The sequence below is a fragment of the Ovis aries genome, chromosome 22 (genome assembly GCF_016772045.2).
Source record: "Ovis aries strain OAR_USU_Benz2616 breed Rambouillet chromosome 22, ARS-UI_Ramb_v3.0, whole genome shotgun sequence".
Taxonomy (NCBI): domain Eukaryota; kingdom Metazoa; phylum Chordata; class Mammalia; order Artiodactyla; family Bovidae; genus Ovis; species Ovis aries.
This window is the reverse complement of record NC_056075.1, coordinates 10,213,482-10,231,059: the sequence shown is the minus strand read 5'-3', so window position 1 is coordinate 10,231,059 and position 17,578 is coordinate 10,213,482. Positions and strand designations below refer to the sequence as shown.

General features: G+C 37.5%; 1 protein-coding gene across 2 annotated transcripts in view; it reads right to left on the bottom strand.

Annotated features, from left to right (window-relative positions):
- The window catches only part of LIPK (lipase family member K), a 38,924-nt gene extending 21,641 nt beyond the window's left edge, over window positions 1–17,283 (bottom strand). For both annotated transcript variants that reach the window (XM_042238560.2, XM_027960268.3), the window contains exon 1: window positions 17,178–17,283. The gene's annotated coding sequence lies outside the window, so the exon portion shown is untranslated. The remainder of the gene's footprint in view (window positions 1–17,177) is intronic.
- Window positions 17,284–17,578: the final 295 nt, after the last annotated feature.

Genomic DNA, 17,578 nt, shown 5'->3' with positions numbered 1-17,578 from the left:
GATGCAGGAGGAAGGCTGTGTGCTGCTTAGGAGAAGAGCCCTAGTTGTGCACAAGAATGAACTAGTCATGACAGACTGTATTTTGCAGCCATGACTGAAGGAAGGCCCTTTCAGCTGCCTTTGTTTTGTTCTTCTGTGTGTTGGATCTGGGTATGGGATGGTGATACACCCAGGTAACAGGTGTCTTTGTGTTATATCTTTATAAGAAGTAGCAGGTCCTAACCAAACAACCTTTCTGTAGGTACTTCTCACCAGGGCTGTGCTTACATGTGCTTTCTGGGCATGTGTTTACCTGCTCTGTGTAATCTGAGTCTCACAATATTTAGTGTAATTGTTGGGTAAATCTACCTTATTTAATCCTCCTTAATGATACTGCAGTTCAGTTCAGTTCAGTTGCTCAGTCATGTCCGACTCTTTGCGACCCCATGTATCACAGCACGCCAGGCCTCCCTGTCCATCACCAACTCCCGGAGTTCACTCAGACTCACATCCATCAAGTCAGTGATGCCATCCAGCCATCTCATCCTCTGTTGTCCCCTTCTCCTCCTGCCCCCAATCCCTCCCAGCATCAAAGTCTTTTCCAATGAGTCAACGCTTCACATGAGGTGGCCAAAGTATTGGAGCTTCAGCTTTAGCATCATTCCTTCCAAAGAAATCCCAGGGCTGATCTCCTTCAGAATGGACTGGTTGGATCTCCTTGCAGTCCAAGGGACCCTCAAGAGTCTTCTCCAACACCACAGTTCAAAAGCATCAATTCTTCGGCGCTCATCCTTCTTCACAGTCCAACTCTAATGACCACAGGAAAAACCATAGCATTGACTAGATGGACTTTAGTCGGTTGATACTGCAACAATCTTATAATTTCTTTGATCCATTTCTAGAATAGGTTCCTGATGAATGTGTCCTACATTGACCGCCTGCTGATTCTATGTAGGACTAAGAAGAGAGAAGACATTGTAAATTCCAGGGAACTTTTAATGCTTAAACATAAAACCTTTAGCTTCAAGAACTCAGACTAAATTAATATAGATTATATTTATTATTTCCATATTATATGAATACAATTTTTATTTTATTTTATATGTAGTTAATATAATCTGAACAGATTATATTGATTTATTACTCTAAAGCATTCATGTTGTTTTGCTGTAAAAGTGACTTCCATTTTAATACAAAATGCTATTTTTAAAATCAACTCATGGAAAATGTTATAATATATAGACATAAATGTATGTTTTTAGACTCTCTCTATATGTATACATATATATAAGCTATATACATGATTGTTGGAGAGTCTTAACTTAAAATATCATAATTAAGACTCAGTATGGTTCTACAATCAAGATTCTGTTTAACTTTTTATTTTTCCATAGTCTTATTTGCTCTTAGAATTTTATCATTTGAATGACATCAATTAAACATAACTTGACCCAAATTTTCCAGGGAAAATCTTAGGAAATGCTTGTTTAATATTTTTTTCTTTTTCTCTTCATTGTACACTCTTGATGACAAGGGAATGGCTACTCTTTCCAATATTCTTACCTGGAGAATTCCATCAACAGAGGAGCCTGGCAGGGTCCATGGGGTCACAAAGAGTTGGACATGACTGAGCAATTAGCACTAACATATACACTGTGATGAAGGGGAGGCTAAAGCAATGCAAATAACCAAAAACTGGAACCTCATCTTTGAGAGCTTTCCTATAGGCAGATGCCCCCCATGACTGTGGTGAGAGACTTAATGAAAGTGGTTTTAAAAATGATAACACCGAGAATGGTAAGACTCTCCTCCAATGTTCAAAATCTCCTTTCTCTAATGATCACTTTCTTTCTCTCTTTCTTGTTACAGTGCCCGGGAGTACTATGAGACTTCCAAAAACTTGTTGGTGTATTTTCTGCTTCATATTGGGCTCAACTATTTTATGTCAAATGCATGTGGGTTATATAGGTAGCTCTCATAAGCCATGCATTTTGCACTGACAGATACATTGATGATGAAACCAAGAATAGCAATTACTCAACAAAGGAAATAATGAAGAAGAAGAATTTCATTCTATTTTTCTCATTGTTCAGTTATGGTCACTGTCAGCTTATTAAGCAAACAACCAGGGATTATGCTGATGCATGGATACCATTTTCAATGAATCCTCACTTCAACCCTTAATGACGTTGCAGAAATGGAAGTGAAAGTTAGCCAGATTATACACTTATAAAGACTCCACAGGTAGCTCTAAGCAAGCTTTGGTTCTGAAAGCACACAAAGGCCAGTCTCTCTGTATGGTTCTTTGATGAATCTCAGCCGGCTCAATGGTAAAATAAAGCCAATGATGAGTCCTGAGTGCTTTGTGAAAATTTTTAAGTTAAAATTCTAGATCTGTGCTTTGGAGGGTGTGGAGGCCGTGAGAACTTGATCTCAGATCTGTGACTACAGGGTGTAGAACTAGTTATCAGCCACAGCTCCTGTGCTCTAACATCCATCATTGTGTCCCCACTGAAGCCACACATTTAGGCACTCCCTAAGTATTGGCTATCACTATTAGCTGTGCTAGTCAATGTAACCTCCCTGAAACTTAATTTCCTGGGAAGATTAGTTTAAGATGATAAATGGGATACATGATAACTAAGATGATAAATCATGTCTATAAAATATCTAACAGCATTTGGCACTTAATAAACAGTAGCTATTATTACAACATGTCTTCTACTATTCAGTGATTGCTTCAGATGTGTAAGTCTTAGCTGTGAAACTAGTCCACAACTTCTTAAAGGTAAGAACCACATTTTATATTGTGCCTGTATTTAAGCTTTTATATCTTTTATTTCTCTACCCTTGCTCATGCTACATATGATATAACTTTTTGAATTGAGTTGTGAGTAAATGACAGGTTATAATATACTAACACCTCTATTCTAATAAGAACGTGTCAAGGCTGTTAAAAAAATTTCTGTTTTCAGACTCATCACAAGCATGAAAATCGAACTGTAATCAAAAATCTTCCAACAAACAAAAGCCCAGGACCAGACAGCTTCACAGGTGAATTCTACCCAAAATTTAGAGAAGAGCTAACACGTATCCTACTCAAACTCTTCCAAAATTGCAGAGGAAGATAAACTGCTAAACTCATTCTATGAGGCCACCATCACCCTAATACCAGACAAAGATGCCACAAAAGAAGAAAACTATAGGTCAATATCACTGATGGACATAGATGCAAAAATCCTCAACAAAATTCTAGCAAACAGAATTCAACAACATATTAAAAAGATCATACATCATGACCAAGTGGGCTTTATCCCAGGGATGCAAGGATTCTTCAATATTTGCAAATCAATCAATGTGATATACCACATTAAAAAACTGAAAGATAAAAATCATATGATTATCTCAATAGATGCAGAGAAAGCCTTTGACAAACTTCAACATCCATTTATGATAAAAACCCTCCAGAAAGTAGGCATAGAAGAAACATACCTCAACATAATAAAAGTCATATATGATAAACCCACAGCAAACATTATCCTCAATGGTGAAAAATTGAAAGCATTTCCTCTAAAGTCGGGAACAAGAAAAGGGTTTTGTTCAACTTAGTTTTGGAAGTTTTAGCCACAGCAATCAGAGAAAAAGAGAAATAAAAGAAATCCAGATTGGAAAGGAAGAAGTAAAACTCTCACTGTTTGCAGATGACATGATCCTCTACATAGAAAATCCTAAAGACACCACCAGAAAATTACTAGAGCTAATCAATAAATATAGCAAAATTTCAGGATAAAATTAATACGTAGAAATCCCTTTTATTCCTGTACACTAACAATGAGAAAACAGAAAGAGAAATTAAGGAAACAATTCCATTCACCATTGTGATGAAAAGAATAAAATACTTAGGAATAAATCTAACTAAAGAAAGAAAAGACCTATGTATAGAAAGTTATAAAATACTGATGAAAGAAATCAGATGACACAAATAGATTGAGAAATATACCATGTTCGTGGATCAGAAGAATCAATATAGTGAAAATGAGTATACTACCCAAAGCGATCTATAGATTCAATGCAATCTCTATCAAGCTACCAATGGTATTTTTTACAGAACTAGAACAAATAATTTCACAATTTGTATGGAAATACAAAGAACCTTGAATAGCCAAAGCAATCTTAAGAAAGAAGAATGGAATTGGAGGGATCAACCTGCCTGACTTCAGACTATACTACAAAGCTACAGTCATCAAGACAGTATGGTATTGGTACAAAGACAGAAATATAGATCAATGAAACAAAACAGAAAGCCCAGAGATAAATCCATACACCTGTGGACACCTTATCTTTGACAAAGGAGGCAAGAATATACAATGGAGAAAAGACAATCTCTTTAACAAGTGGTGCTGGGAAAACTGGTCAACCACCTGTGAAAGTATGAAACTAGAACACTTTCTAACACCATACACAAAAATAAACTCAAAATGGATTAAAGACCTAAATGTAAGACCAGAAACTATAAAACTCCTAGAGGAAAACATAGGAAAAACACTCTCTGACATAAGTCACGGCAGGATTCTCTATGGCCCACCTCCCAGAGTAATGGAAATAAAAGCAAAAATAAACAAATGGGACCTAATTAAACTTAAAAGCTTTTGCACAACAAAAGAAACTATAAGCAAGGTGAAAAGACAGCCCTCAGAATGGGAGAAAATAATAACAAATGAAGAACTGACATAATCTAAAAAATATACAAGCAGCTTCCAGCTCAATACCAGAAAAATAAATGACCCAATCAAAAAATGGGCCAAAGAACTGAACAGACATTTCTCCAAAGAAGACATACAGATGGCTAACAAACACGTGAAAAGATGCTCAACATCACTCATTATCAGAGAAATGCAAATCAAAACCACAATGAAGTACCATCTCATGGTGGTCAGAATGGCTTCTATCAAAAAGTCTGCAAACAATAAGTGCTGGAGACGGTGTGGAGAAAAGGGAACCCTCTTACACTGTTGGTGGGAATGAAAAGTAGTACAGCCAATATGGAGAATCATGTGGAGATTCCTTAAAAAGCTGGAAAGAGAACTGCCATATGACCCAGCAATTCCACTGCTGGACATCCACACAGAGGAAACCAGGATAGAAAGAGACATGTGTACCCCAGTGTTCATCGCAGCACTGCTTACAATAGCTAGGACATGGAAGCAACCTAGATATCCATCGAGTGGATACGAAAGCTGTGGTACATACACATGATGGAATACTACTTAGCTATTAAAAAAATAATGCATTTGAATCAGTTCTAATGAGGTGGATGAAACTGGAGCCTATTATACAGAGTGAAGTAAGTCAGAAAGAAGAACACCAATACAGCATATTAACACCAATACAGCATATATATGGAATTGAGAAAGATGGTAACAATGATCCTATATGCAAGACAGCAAAAGAGACACAGATATAAATTACATTCTTTTGGACTCTGTGGGAGAAGACGAGGGTGGGATGATTTGGGAGAATAGTATTGAAACATGTATATTACCATATTTGAAATAGATCACCAGTCCAAGTTCGATGCATGACACTGGGCACTCAAAGCTGGTGCACTGGGATAACCCTGAGGGATGGGATAGGGAGGGATGTGAGAGGGGTTTCAGGATGGGGGACGCATGTACACCCATAGCTGATTCATGTCAGTGTATGGTAAAAACCACTACAATATTGTAAAGTGATTAGCCTCCAATTAAAATAAATTAATTAATTTAAAAAATTTCTGTTTGTTTATAACTTTCCAAGAATTCTTATTTTTTACCATATAAAATACCATAGTTATTAAATATTTAATATATATTTCTTAAGCCATTGATTGAGCATGTATATGCTTAATCATCATAAATTATTATTTTTCCACAAGTAGAAAATGCCAGTTTAGGATTTGAACAAGGTCTATTTACTCCTTGTTCTTTTCACTGAATTTTGCCTTCTCTTATAAAATTATTCTATAGTGAAAGTATCTCAAAGTATTAAGAGGTATCTTAACATATGCAGAGTGCATCATGTGAAATGCTGGGCTAGATGAAGCACAAGCTAGAATCAAGATTGCTGGGAGAAATATCAACAACCTCGTTTATGCCGATGGTACCACTTTAGTGGCAGAAAATAAAGGGGAACTACAGAACCTCTTGATGAGGGTGAAAAAGGAGAGTGGAAAAAGCTGGCTTAAAACTCAACATTCCCAAAATGAAGATCATGCCATCCAGTCCCATCACTTCATGGCATGGCAAATAGATGGGGAAACAATGGAAACAGTGACAGACTTTATTTTCTTGGGCTCCAAAATCACTGCAGATGATGACTGCAGCCACAAAATTAAAAGATGCTTGCTCTTTGGAAGAAAAGCCATGGCAAATCTACACAATGAAGCAAAAAGTGGAGACATCACTTTGCCAACAAAGATCTGTATGTCAAAACTATAGTTTTTCCAGTAGCCATGTATGGATGCGAGAGTTGGACCATAACGAAGGCTGAAAATGAAAGCGTTAGTGGTTCAGTCGTGTCTGACTCTTTGCAATCCCATGGACTGTATCTCACCCATGCACCTCTGCCCATGGAATTCTCCAGGCAAGAATACTGGAGTGGGTTGCCACTCTCTTCTCCAGGGCATATTCCTGACCCAGGGATCAAATCCGGGTCTCCCACATTGCAGGCAGATTCTTTACCATCTGAGCTACCAAAGAAAGCTGAGCACTAAAGAATCAGTGATTCCGAATCGTGATGCTGGAGAAGACTCTCAAGAGTCTCTTGGACAACAAAGAGATTAAACCAGTCAATCCTAAAGGAAATCAACTCTGAATATTCATTGGAAGGACTGATGCTGATGTTGAAGCTCCAATCCTTTGGCTACCTGATGCAAAGAGCCGACTCATTGGACAAATCCTTGATGCTGGGAAAGATTGAGGGCAGGAGGAGAAGAGAGCAGCAGAGGATGAGATAATTGGTTGGCATGACTGACTCAATGGAGATGAATTTGAGCAAAATCCAGGAGACAGTGAAGGACAGGGAAGCCTGGCGTGCTGCACTCCATGGGGTCTCAAGGAGTCAGACACGACTTAGCAACTGAATAACAACAGAAAATCTGGGCACAGTGTAACTTAGTAGAAGATTTGAAGAGAGGAATAATTCTGATAACAGATTTGAGTGTAAAACTATTATCAACAGAGTTGAAAATGAGATAGGGACAAGAAATATGAAACTCTGTGTATGCATGCTGCTTGGCAACCAAATGAAAAATAACAAGAGAAAGCCTGTGTTCACAAGCACAATAAAATGTAACTTAAATGTGTAGTATTCTCACAGCCCAAGGGAGAGGTGAAAATTGTGATGAAAATTATGTATATGTATATAGAAAAGACTCTGATCCTGGGAGGGATTGGGGGCAGCAGGAAAAGGGGAGGACAGAGGATGAGATGGCTGGATGGCATCACCGACTGGATGCACATGAGTTTGTGTGAACTCTGGGAGTTGGTGATGGACAGGGAGGCCTGGCGTGCTGTGATTCGTGGGGTCACAGAGTCGGACACGACTGAGTGACTGAACTGAACTGAACTGATACAAAACTCCCAGTAAATTCAAATGACTCTTAATCTATGTTCTCTATATATGTTCCAGTGAAATATTAGTATATGGCAATGAAACATTTGTTTATATTTATTCTGTCATCAGATAATACATCCTTATTTCACCAGCTATGCACAGTGTGGGGAAGTTTATTATACTTTTCTCTATCATAATGTAGAATTATGAGATGTACTGGGGGTTAGTGAAAGAACTTTGGAAGAGTGGGAAGACAAAAAACCTCTTGGGCTTTTCTTTTCCTATCTGGACAACACTCAAGGCTGAAAATATATGCTCTGTGCAGCCTATATCTGCAGGCTATTGTGAGGGTCCAAGGTGCTAATGTTAAATACATCATGTTTAAATTATGAAAAATTGTAAAATGCAAGAACATAAGGCAGCATGCACCTTCTCTTTAGAAGGATCCAAGGGCAGAAGGTGAATGCCTTTTCCTGGAAGGTGGTAGAGAGACTTTCCAAGAAATCCAGTGTTGATAACCATATACTTAGCAGGAGCTTTGAGAGCTTTCCCCTGTGTTTACTGTTAAAATGAACTGACAAATCTCACAATCAAAACCACCTGTGAGATTTCTCTTGCTGTCTTCCTCATAATCCATCCTTTTCTTCATGACTGGCATCCTAATTTCCAGCTCCATCATTCTCTAGCCACATCCACTGGTTGTCCCATTTCCCCCGATTCAATGGCACCGTGTATTTTGTCCGCTGCTCACTCGTCCTTGTCCCATAGCCATTCTCTCCCTAACCAAGTGCTTTCATATATTCTAGGTGAGAAAGAAATCTAAATCCATACAACCTACCCTGATCACTCATCTGAGTTCTAATTCCATATTTCCTTGAGTATTCAGGATGTATCCACTTTTTCTTCTTTAAACCTTTAATCCAGCATGCTTCCAAAGAAAATCACCCTCTCTTTTTTCTTTCTTAATTCCTCTTTTGTCCCCTCAATTTTAGACTCTTTTCCCCCTTCATCCTGAAAGCTGGAATCTTAGACATTTTCTTATATTCTATGAGTCTGAGTGAACTCCGGGAGTTGGTAATAGACAGGGAGGCCTGGTGTGCTGTGATTCATGGGGTCGCAAAGAGTCAGACACAATTGAGCGACTGAACTGAACTGAACTGATAGCTTCTTCAAACCGTATCTCTAATCTTTAACTAAATAATAATGTTCTTCTTTCAAACTTTTAAAAACTCTCCTTCGAAACTTTGCTCAGATTTTCATTTTTGCTATTATTCTTTCAAAACTATTTTCAGTTACTTCTGCTGCCTCTCTAGCCCACAACTTCATTTCAAATACTGTATCATTTTACAGGGGTCCTGGTTGGGCTTTCATTAGTCTTTATGACTCAAATCATTATGTATGTTGCTGACAGATTGATTTGCATAAAATTCATTTTTTCATGTCAAATTTCCATTCAAGAAATCATAATGAAAGACTTGAACTTATCCTATCATGCTGCAGTAACCCGTACAAGACTAGTTGTCTCATAGATAGATAGAAGTCAATTACTTTCAAATATCAGGCAACAGGGTACAGTATTATTAATAATACTCAGAAGCAGGTATATTTTACAAAGCCAATAGGAGAATCAAAACAGAATGCTAAAAAATCTTTGATCATCTTAGAAGAAGGCAGAAAAGGGATAAATAGATAAACAGAAACTGAAAGAAAGAAGGAAGGAAAGAAAGAGAGAGACACACACACAGAGACAGAGAGAGAAAAAGAAATGACAATGGAAAACAAATGGAAAAGATGGCAGACAAACCCAAATGTACCAAAGATTATATTAAATGTTAATGCACGGAATATTCTAATTAAAAGACAAAACTTGTCAGGCTAAATAGAAAAGGAAAGCCCAGCTACAAGCTTTGCACAGGAGATACACTTTAAATATGCAGAAAAATAGGTTAAAATTAAAATAAATAAAGGAGTATGCCATGTAGGAGTAAACGTATGAAAGCTGGCATGGGTACATGGGCATAACGATATCAGACAAAGTAGACTTTCAAGACAAAGAGTATTGTTTGAGATAAAGAAGAATGCTCATAGTGTTTATTCACCTGGAAGACAAAAGCCGGTTCATCAGAACAACAAAACAACCCTAGGTGTGGAGGTACCTAATAATAGACATTTTCCTTGATGACTCAGCTGTAAAGAATCTGCCTGCAATGCAGGAGACTTGCGTGGGTTTCAATCTCTGGGTCCGGAAGATTCCCTGGAGAAGGAAATGGCAACCCACTGCAGTATTCCTGCCTGGGAAATCCCACGGACAGAGGAGTCTGATGGACTAGAGTTCACGGGGTTGTAAGAGTTGGATACAACCGTGTGACTAAACAACAAAAACCTAATAACAGAACTTAGGAATGCAAAAGAAAAAAACCTGATGGAACCAAAGGCAATTCAGCTTTGTAGCTGTAGATTTCAACATTTGTCTTTCAGTATTTCATAGAAAAAGTAGACAGAACATCAGTAATGACAGAGAAAATCTGAATGATACTATAGCTAAATTGATCTAATTGACACTTGCAAAACAGGTCTAAAGACCACACAGCTGAAAAATTAAAAAGGAAAATTAGAAAAAATGTATAATTGATGGGTAATTAAAACACTACTAATCAAAACCAGGGATGCTGCCAAAGTGGTGCTTAGAAAGTTATTTATAGATATTTAACTTTATTAGGAAAGAGAAAGGTTTATAATCAGTAATCCAAACTTTTACTTTATTAAGTAGAAAAAGGAAGTTATATTAAGCCCAAAGTGACGCATTGGTAAAGAATCCACCTGCCAATACAGGAGACTTAGGAAGTGCAGTTTCCATCCGAGTCAGGGAAGCCTCTTGGAGTAGGACATAACAACCCACTCAAGTATTCTTGCTTGGAAAATTCCATCGATGGAGGAGGCTGGTTGTTGAGAGTTGCAAGGAGTCTAACGCAGCTGAACACACAGGCACACACAGACACACAAAACGTGAGTAGGCAGGGAAAAGGCAATTATCAATAAAACAAAGAAGAGAGTATTAGAGAAAATTAACAGAGTCAGAGTCGGTCACGAAGCATGAGACAGATAGTCCTCCCAGGGTGAGCAGCTGGAGCTCCTTCCCTGTGGACCGATACTTCAAAATGAAGATAGCAGGAGACAGAGAGGAGGCTAAGCCCTGCCCAGATAAAAGATAAGAGACCACATATTTGTCATTTTCAAAGCCAAGGAGACCTTCCCGACCTGTCTGCTCCTTGGAAGTCAAAAGGGGAGTGATGCCAAGCTACTCATAAACCTCTTTGCTAGATCCATCCTGGCTGAAAGGTGCGTGGGCACACAGGAGGATCCTGAGATACACCAAATACCGACTCAGAACCAGGCAAAGCAAAATGATTGACCAAAGGAAATTGGGAAGAAATGCCCATATAAGTGATTTAACCACCATGAGGATGTGATTCTCTCTCTGAGCCTGCCTCTGTGCCTATCCGCATGAAATCTTTTGTCCCCTAATAAGCACTCTACTTGTTTCACTGCTTTCAATCTTTGTGGGATTCATTTCTGCAAAGCCATGTGGGCCAGGGCCTTGTCACTGGCCACTGGTCCCTGATGGTCTAGTGGCTATTATTCAAGCCTCTCACTGCTGCCACCTGACTTTAATTTCTGGCCAGGAACCAAAATCCTACTTCAAGCGGCTGCAGGCCTAGGCCACAAAAGATGGATCAATAATTTGGAAAGATTAATAAAACAGATAAGCGTTAGCAAGACTAATCAAAGGAAAGCTGTTTCCGGTAGAAATAGAACATTTGACTAGCCCTATATCCATTAAATAAATTAAATCTGTTTTGAAAAAAACAAATTTCAGACCCCATGATTACATTGGTAAATATCCTATTTGATATTTGAGAAATAAATTATTAAAATTTGGAGAAAAAATTAAAATCTGTATTGTTATATTTATGGGATTTTAAAGAAAATATCCAGAGCTTCTGCTCTATAAATTTATACTAAGAGGACAATTCTCAAATTTGAATGCAGGGGAGATTTCTTTTTACAAAATTGCTTTTGTGCTTGTTATTTATCTTAAAAAATGAAAAACATTTAAATTATAAAGCGAAGCTTAAACTATAATACTAGTGAAATTTTATAGATCTAGTCATTAAAATGCATATGAAAGTGAAAGTGTTAGTCGCTCAGTGTCTTACTCTTTGCAACCCCATGGCCTGAAGCCCACCTTGCTCCTCTGTCCATGGAATTCTCCAGGCAAGAATACTGGAGTGGGGAGCCATTTCCTTCTCCAGGGCATCTTTTCCACCCAGGGATCAAAACTGGGTCTCCTGCATTGCAGATGGATTGTTTGCTGTCTGAGCCCCCAGGGAAGCTGCTATAAAATGTGCATAAGGGCTACATAATAATGAGAAAACACACATGGGATGTTATGCTAAATGGGAGAAAATTACTGTTGGGAGGAGACATGATGTAGTTTTCATGCTAGGGCATGCAAGGACTTTCCAACAGATACATAGACAATTAAATAGTTTAAAGAAAATCAAATTCTAGATCTTTCACTCTCATGTATATTCTCTCCTAAAACTGATATGGCCTGAGATTTCTACCTTCAATGAAATTCTCATTTTTTAATGTTACAAAGGAAATGCATAACTCTCCTCTCTTGAATTCTTAACTATGATGAATTATCTGAGATTGTAAAAACAGATGGGGCCCCTAACAAAAGATATTGGGGCCCCTAACTTCACAATGGAAGAAGGTGATGGCACCCCACTCCAGTACTCTTGCCTGGAAAATCCCATGGATGGAGGAGCCTGGTAGGCTGTAGTCCGTGGGGTCGCTGGGAGTTAGACACGACTGAGTGACCTCACTTTCACTTTTCACTTTCATGCATTGGAGAAGGAAATGGCAACCCACTCCAGTGTTCTTGCCTGGAGAATCCCAGGGACGAGGGAGCCTGGTGGGCTGCCATCTACGGGGTTGCACAGAGTTGGACACGACTGAAGTGACTTAGCAGCAACTTTATAATATTAACACAGGTATTAGGAAACGGAGAGTTTAATAAAGTATCAATCCTTATAAAAAAGCAATTAACCTCCACAAATCATGTAGTTTCAAATTCTTTGCTTTCAAAAAATTGAAAAAGCGTCTACTTGAGTTGTTAAGAGGTAAATCATCAAAAATCATTTTTTGTAGATGCATCAGTATGACTTGTGATGTGGAGCTTCAAAAAGTTAAAAGAGGTGAATGGTATTAGGTAAATATGGTTTTCCAGTACTCACATTTATCGAATAAACGGAAAAGAATTCATTAAAAAATTTTGTCACCTGTGAATAAATAATAATTCTCACTGGGTGTATGAATTAAAGGGTAAAGTTCCATTCATATCAGTAAGAGAGTCATTGCTATTAAGATTTGATTTTAAGACTTAATAATTATTCATTGAACTTTTAATATATTTATGATCCTTTGACCAAATGAATTCTACTAAAATTATAATAATAAATCATTTAAAAATTAAAAGGAAAATGAAACCTAATACTCAAGTGAAAACAGCTTAAATTTTAATGTATATCCACTTTTTAGTCCTAGAGAAGAAGTATCATTGATCAATAAAATAATTTTTAAGCATATAAATAAATGCCACTAGGATATATATTTATGGAAATATGTAAAACATCTGTGAAAAAAACGAGGATGGAAATATGAATTCAATAAGAAAATAAAAGGCAGATAAAATTTAATCCATTAAAATATTTTAATGGATAATTTTAGATATCAAAAAACTATTCTATTGAATATATTTTAATAATTTTATAACAATTTCAATTTAAACTGGCAATATTTATGAACTACCTTTAAATACATTCTTTGTAACTATTTAATGGCTGCAATCCAAAAATCTGCAAGCAATAAATGCTGGAGAGGGTGTGGAGAAAGGGAACCCTCCTACACTGTTGGTAGGAATGCAAACTAGTACAGCCACTATGGAGAACAGTGTGGAGATTCCTTAAAAATTTGCAAATAGAACTACCTTATGACCCAGCAATCCCACTGCTGGGCATACACACTGAGGAAACCAGAATTGAAAGAGACACATGTACCCCAATGTTCATCGCAGCACTGTTTATAATAGCCAGGACATGGAACCAACCTAGATGTCCATCAGCAGATGAATGGATAAGAAAGCTGTGGTACCTATACACAATGGAGTATTACTCAGCTGTTAAAAAGAATACATTTGAATCAGTTCTGTTGAGATGGATGAAACTGGAGCCGATTATACAGAGTGAAGTAAGCCAGAAAGAAAAACACCAATACAGTATACTAACACATATATATGGAATTTAGAAAGATGGCAATGATGACCCTGTATGCAAGACAACAAAAAAGACACAGATGTGTATAGCGGACTTTTGGACTCAGAGGGAGAGGGAGAGGGTGGGATGATTTGGGAGAATGGCATTGAAACATGTATACTATCATGTAAGAATTGAATCACCAGTCTATGTCCGACACAGGATACAGCATGCTTGGGGCTGGTGCACGGGGATGACCCAAAGAGATGTTGTGGGGAGGGAGGTGGGAGGGGGGTTCATGTTTGGGATCGCATGTACACCCGTGGTGAATTCATGCCAATGTATGGCAAAACCAATACAGTATTGTAAAGTAAAATAAAGTAAAAATAAGAATTAAAAAAGAAAGAAAAGAAACTGCCAAAAAAATTAAAATAAAATAAAAAAATAAAAATAATGATGACACCAAAAAAAATAAAATAAAATAAAATTATAAATATTTTTCATACATCAGCCTAAAAATATGTTAACATTTATAGAGTTTTGCAAAATTTGTTTGAGCCTATAGAAACAATACCAAATTTTAAGCAACTACAATCTTATTTCTTTAATATCTCAAAAAAACAAACAAACAAACCAAAAAACTAAGATATTTGGAAATTCTGAAAGGATTACTGCAAAATGGTTATGGTTACATTCAAGTACTAGGATTAAAAGTATTCCTTCTTCTACTAATTTGCTTCTTGGTTATGTATTTTCCTCAATGACTTTATTAGTTTGAGTTATTCTTTTGATTAAAATGTACTAAAATGTTTATTATAATGAATATTTATGGTGTAAAATATAATAATAATGTATTTATACTGAATCAAGATACTTGGAAATAATTAGCTATAAATTTAAATGCAGTGAGCTCTGAATAAAGGCTCTAGAAGTCTTCTTGTGGGGCAAAGTCCACAAGTTTTAGTATTTCCACCTTGTAATAACCTTTTCACAGTTTCCCAGTTTTTCTTTATTATGAAATTTTTGTCAATGACACAAATAACTGAGTTTACCAGAAGCCCATTGTCTGTCAATTAAAATATTTTGGCCTCTGACACAATTTCCCTTTTTATTTGACATTTTCAATCTGATACTGATTAAAGTGTTAGTCACTCAGTCATGTTCGCCTCTTTATGACTCTGTGGACTGTAGGCCACCAGGCTCCTCTGTCCATAGAATTCTTCAGGCAAGAATACTGGAGTGGGTAGCCATTCCCTTCTCCAGGGGATCTTCCCCACCCAGGGATAAAATCTGGGTCTCCTGCATTGTAGGTGGATTTGCTATCATTGTGTTTAGAAAAATTCAGATTCTGTTTTGCCTTTATCTCAGCAACCTTCACAAAAGTCTGATATTCTCATCTCTTACCAAAGTACAGTGACTCATAAGATTACACAAACATTGGGAGCAAAGTTAAACAGAATCTAGATCTAAATTTGTGTCTATTTTTGAATTCCCCCTCCCATAGAGTGAGAGACTTAGTGAATCAGAAAGACTAATGAGGTCATTAACAAGCGAAAGAAAGGAAATCATTGCCCAATCAGATGTCTAGGCCTGCAAATTTCAGATCTGAGGATTAAGAACCTTTCTGTCAAAGGAAGAAGGACTAGGCAACTGTGACAAGATCTTTAAATAGGGTGGAGAGGCTAATAGCTCTGTGCTCCAACACCAAAGGCAACAGAAGAGAAGGGAGTTTTAGAGTGAATGGGAAGAGCCAACCCCAAAGAGGAAAGAAAAGTAAATAGCCTAAATTTTCATGACTCTTCTACAATATGAAGAATGAAGCACCGCTCTACATGGCAAAGTAGCCTCTGAAAGATTGATGCCTCAAAATCTAAAATAATAATAAATAACCAAGGAAGAGATGTTAAGTGAACTGTGAAAGTTGCTCAGTCATGTCTGACTCTTTGTGACCCCATGTCCATGGAATTCCATGGATAGTCCATGGAATTCTCTAGGCCAGAATATTGAAGTGGGTCGCTGTTCCCTTCTGGGATCTTCCTAACCCAGGGATCAAACCCAGGTCTCCCACATTTCAGGCAGATTCTTTACCAGCTAAGCTACCAGGGAAGCCCAAGAATACTGGAGTGGGTAGCCTATCCCTTCTCCGGGAATCTTCCCCATCCAGGAATCGAACTGGGGCCTCCTGGATTGCAGGTGGGTTCTTTACCAGCTGAGCTACCAAGCAAGGAGGAGGTGTGGAGGAAATATTTTTTCCCAAAGAACTATTAAAGCAAGCCACATTAGAGTAAAATGACTCATTCCATATTGTCATATTTCCTGCTTGAAGTGTGAAATGTATTGTCATGATTATTTACTTGATAGATAAATGATTATATATATATTTTTTAAACAAGAGGAAAAACTGGTATGAACTTCTTTCTTAATTCTAGAAACAGAAAATAAAGAATAAGTATATTGTAAAAACAAACAAACAAAACAACTTTCTGACTTTGATATATAGAATTAAAGGACAATCGTTCGATCTCTCAGTGTCTGGGGGGGTGGGGTGGGGGCGGATATTAGTCCATCAAATTGGCTCATCTTTATCTCCCTAGCTTTGAATGCAGGTCTGTAATCATGAGGACTGGAGTCCTTACTCTTAACATCAATATTAATATAAACCACTTTTTCACTATTCAACAAGGCTATTCATTATGAAGCAGCAGCAAAAAGTGGCAGGACCTTCAAAAACTCTTAGAAGGGTGTTCATAATGTCCAGAAGCAGGCATATGACTTAGTACAGTGACTTCTGTGAATCACTTGGTCCCACATTTCCCTGCAGGTGACCCTACTCATAAGAAAGAGTATTCGGGCTTAAGACCTTCCAAAGGAGACAATAAAGGGCTTTAAATGCTGAATAGTTTTTAAAATGTTATATTTAAATATTACTTCTTAAACCTCTAGATACACACCCCCAAGGAAAGAGCTCTTAAATTCTTAAAAAAAGTACCAGTCACTAGCATTTCCAGGTACAGATTTGTGATACCACCTCTCTTTGAGTTTCAAAAATAGCAATGTCTGCTTTGTAAGTGCTACAGCTTTCTGAAAGCGAAAACTCACCCTAATGTGTCTAGAAAATGGCAATCATCTTCTCCATTTGGAGTGGCCATGTTTTATTCTCGCTGTCTTTTGCTATCAATATATGATATTCCTTACCAACAACCAAAGTTCTGTACCTCCAAATATGTCCCATGTCTCATTGAAATATCATGATCCAGGCTCTGCAAATAAATAAATAGTCATTACCCAATCTCTGAAGTGTCCAGGGATCTGTCTTCAAATCCTGGGAGCTTCAGATAGATTTCAGCTTCTTTCAGAGACAGCTGTCAATGGAACATGATCTCTTTGAAACAGCTCAGAAGATGTTGCAACCAGAAATTTCTCAACTGGAGGCAGATTAATCATGCCTTGAAACACAACACATGCTACCCAGTCAACCTTGTTAGGTGAGTTCTTAGGCTGTGATGAGAAAAACAGTTGTAATGGACCAAAGTCCCTGCTTCTGCCAAGTAGTGCCTGAATTGTGTGCTTCCAGGGATAAATGGATTGAGAGCTTCTCAGCAAAATATAGACTGTCCATTCAGAAAATAATTTTCACCCAAGGATGGTTGCAATGTCCCAGTCATATAAGCATCTCTGTAAACTAC